We start from the raw sequence: 4,437 nt of genomic DNA on the forward strand, positions 1-4,437 counted from the left end.
TTATGTGAATGCAGTGTATAATGTAAGTTTATTTGATGATGATGTGTGATTTATAATATAAATATGTGATAAGTTTATGTGATGATAATGATGATGTTTGATTGATGATATTGATTCTATAAAATTGTGATGAGTTTATGTGATGAGATATGATTAATGATAGTGATATTGTGATGAGAATATTGAATTAAACTCATAGTTGATGAAATAATGGTGATTTCAATTTGTGTTTGAGATGACGGTATTAATGGAGTATCATATACCAACGAGGGGAGAAAATAAATATTGTGAATTTGCGAAGTGGAGATTATTTTGTCATCATATAGGTAGGGCCTGACAAGCCTAGTGATTCCGGGGAAGTACAACTGAATGAGTCTGATCATGGCGGTCTGTTGTCGAGCCTTAAGGCAAGATTGTTAGACCTTGGAGGTATTCGGGTGAGGAATTCCTAGGTGACTTGGAGGTAGCACTCCAAATGTCGGGAGCTACCACGCAACACACTTTTACCTCGACTGTCACGTATATGTGTCTCGGGTTGAGTTGAGGGGATCTATGAGGACAGGGCCAATTTGAATTGTTCATCCACCGGGATGGTGACATAGTATCAAGCCTCCTAACCAAGTACTTCAGAGTTAGAATGGTACCACATTGTGAAGTAGAGTCTAAGCTCATGCATAGCATTGCATTTACTTGTGATTGTTTTGTGGTGATTGATGTGCTTCAAAAATAATAATTATTATTCTTAGATGATTTGATGCATATTATAATGAGATGATTATCTTGAGTGAATTTGATGTTATAATATGATACTATTTACTTAAATATTTTGATATATCGTAATGTGATTATGATACGGTCTATTATGATTGTTGCGTGTTCTTCTTACTTATATTATACTATTAACATGATTTTGAAACTCACCTCCTTCGTTGTTTGTGTTTGACTGGTTTGACCCTGCGTTTGCGAAATCGCAGTTGTTATAGGTTAATAAGTCTTGAAGTTCAAGTTTGGGAGGAACCCCGCTCTGATAAGTGATACCGGGAATAAGGGTTGTAATTTGTATTTTAATTATTTATTTTGAAACGACTTTTGTATGAAAACCATATAAGTACTAGTAGGTTTTTAGAATTAAATCAAGTAATTATACTTAACTCAAGCTTATTGAGATTGCACTATGGAGTAAAGAAGTTAAAGTGTTCCTTTTGATTTTTGAGAAACGTGATATCCTAAATTAAAGATTAAAGTTTTTATTTTCTTGGAAACATATTATTATTTACCCGCTGCAAATTTTACAGAAATATGATATGAATTATTATATATATTATTTTGGGGTTTAGGGTGTCACAAAGACCAAGTGGGCCATCATAGATCTATTACGATAAGTTTCTACAGTCTAATAATTTTTGTGCATTACTAGTGCTCAAAGGAAGTTGATAGTTTGAAAAAACGAGTCTCACATTTCTAGACTATATATAAGATGATATTTGTGAGCCAATATATAGATCACTATCATATGGACTAGTTAGATATTTTATAACTTAAATTGATGCATCAACGAAATAGCCACATGTATGTTTATTGTAACTTACAGTTAGAAGTTTGTGAGATTATTTTTCACCTAATTTGACTAAAAGCTCAGTTTTTAAGTTTTATAGAAAGCATTTAATAAGTATCATATGTCAATTGAAATTGATATTGAACATCTTATAGCATATGTTGATACAAAAATAAATGGACTTGAAGATCCATTTGTTAGACGTCTAAATTTAATTGTATGATCGATATTTATGAGATCAGAACTTCTAAATTCTACTTTGGGAATACGCAATCATGTATGTTAAGATATTGATTTGCATCAAGTCAAGAAGTTATTACATTAAGTCATCGCCTCAATTTACAGTTGCTTTTAGGTTAAAATCCTAATATTTCTCATCTTAGTGAATTTCTAGATGTGTTGTGCATATTCCTATTGCTCCAATATAATACACTAAGATGAGTTCTAAAAGAATATTAAGGAAATATATTTGATATGAATCTCCATCTATTATAAAATATCTTGAGCAAATAATTTTAGACTTGTTTATAGCCCCCGTTAGGCTAATTATCAATTTATTAATTAATTTTTTTGCATATTAGAGGGAGAGAATAAACAGCTGAAAATGTGAACTAAAAGTTTAAATGAACTACTTGAAATATATTATTATCTTGTATTAATCATCGTATAAAGCAATGTAAACTAGAAGTTCAAAACATAATTCATTTGCAAAGTTAAACAAGACAACTATCAGCTGTTAATGCTCCTATCAAAATAGATATCCATATTGGAAAACATAATATTGCAAATGAGTCTCAATTTAACCTGAAGTGTGGGAGACCAGTCGATTTCGAAGACAAAAATCCTCAAACAAGAAATGAACTAAAAAGAAAGATGATCCAAGTGAGGATATTAAAATTCCAAAAGATTAGTTTGACATAATTGATTTTCAGTTCTAAAAGAACTGACCAAGTACCTGAAACTTGTGAAAATAAAGATAGCTCAATAAATTATTTCATGAATCACATTTGATGGAACTGAAAGGAAGTCAACATTGACAATACTTTTGCATATATTATAGTGCTATATGTGATCAATGGTAATGAAGATCTTAAACTAAAGTCTATTATAGATTATATACAAAGAAATGGTTCAAAAATATAAAGAAACAATTGAAGTTAAATTAAGCTCGCTTAGCAAAGCGAAAGACTTTTGGACTTGTAGCTTGCACATATAAAGATGTTAAGCTAATTAGATATTGTTGTTTTTCCGTGCGATAAAAATGAGAATGAAGAAATCCATATTCACCTGAAGTGAATTCAAGAACATTTTCATAGTTGATTAAAGTTAGTAGCCATCAAATGTTCTATTCATATGAAATTTATGTTACAATGTATTTGTATGACTCACTTTATAGTGATGATGATCCCTAAAAGATTTAATTTCTATGAGACATACAATTCAAACTATTGAAGATATTACTTAATCAAAATGAGTAAGTATTTTTATGTGCTCAAACAATCTAGATGAATATTGTGTAATATTCTTGTGTGAATATTTTATAAATGAAGATATGAAAATGACATCATGTGAAATCTATTTGTTTAAAGAAATAGTTTGAGATGAATATGAAACAAATATAAAGATTTATTTGAGATTACAAAATAAATATTTGAATAATATTTTTGTAACTTGGTTCCAACAATCCTCATAGAGCCATCTTCGGTGTCCTCGATCTAGTGACTCTTGTAGGGAATGCCTCGTGGTTTTGGGAGTTGGGTCCCCACCTTTTAAGTGAAGTGTCATAATAGAGTAATCTCACCGAACCTTATATGAATTACGACGTCTTTTGGGATGTTACCACCATAGGGGCGATTGGTTGTCGGTTCTCCACGTTGCTGAGATGATAGTTATGTTCCATGATCACTCGGGATTGCTCACAAATTAGAGTGACGAGCTCATTGGAGGTTGTTCCTCTATTCTAAACTTCCACAAGGTCCGCATCTACTTCTAGCTTATCGCTGTTGATGGGGAGCTCCTAGGATGGTGACGTTGTGACCTCATCTTCTAGTCGTTGAGCAGTGGTGTCGAAATTCATTTTGAGGTTTTTACCAGCTATCACAAAGTTACAAATTAGGTTTTTAGCAACGCAAGGAAACCTATTTCCCCATAGACGACACCAATGATTCGAACTGGACCGAGGACGATGGTCAGAATCTGTTATAAGGGGTGATACCTATAAACACTCTAACGCTCAAACAAGTATTGATTCGAAGAGAGTAAGAGATATAAGGATGAGAGAGTGTGTGTACTTTTCCCGATGCTGGAGATCTGAAACAATATCGTTTAGAGACAATGAACATTAGAAGCTGATATATCAAATTAGTCCACCATAAAATTTGTCTCATTATCAATAAACATTAAAACGAAATATTTATTTTTGAATTTGTTTTTAAAAAACAAAGATCATCAAGAAAATAAAAGAGAAGCACCGTCCAATCCTATCCCTTGTGATAAGTCGTTAGAAACTTGTCAAGATTTGTGAAGACATATAGGATAGGAATGCGGGAATATGCGCGTTTTCTTGAGTCACGCACGAGTCGAGAAACACACTCCACCTTTATGGCGAACATAATGTCCATAACTAATAAAGAACTGTAACCAAAAGAGAAAAAATAACTAATAAAAAATTGCATTCACATGTAAGGCCAATGTGATGAGTCATATCTCAAGCAATATTCAAATAAATTTTGACCATTTATCCCATATGCCCATTTATTTAATTCCGCATCTTATTCTTGCCAGCACGATAGCATCATCATCTGATGTGTTTATCCTTTATTTAATTAATTATTAATCTAAGAGGGGACCACATTCTGCAACTTTCATGAACCACATTGCCT

Source organism: Cicer arietinum, chromosome 1, assembly GCF_000331145.2.
Source record: "Cicer arietinum cultivar CDC Frontier isolate Library 1 chromosome 1, Cicar.CDCFrontier_v2.0, whole genome shotgun sequence".
Taxonomy (NCBI): domain Eukaryota; kingdom Viridiplantae; phylum Streptophyta; class Magnoliopsida; order Fabales; family Fabaceae; genus Cicer; species Cicer arietinum.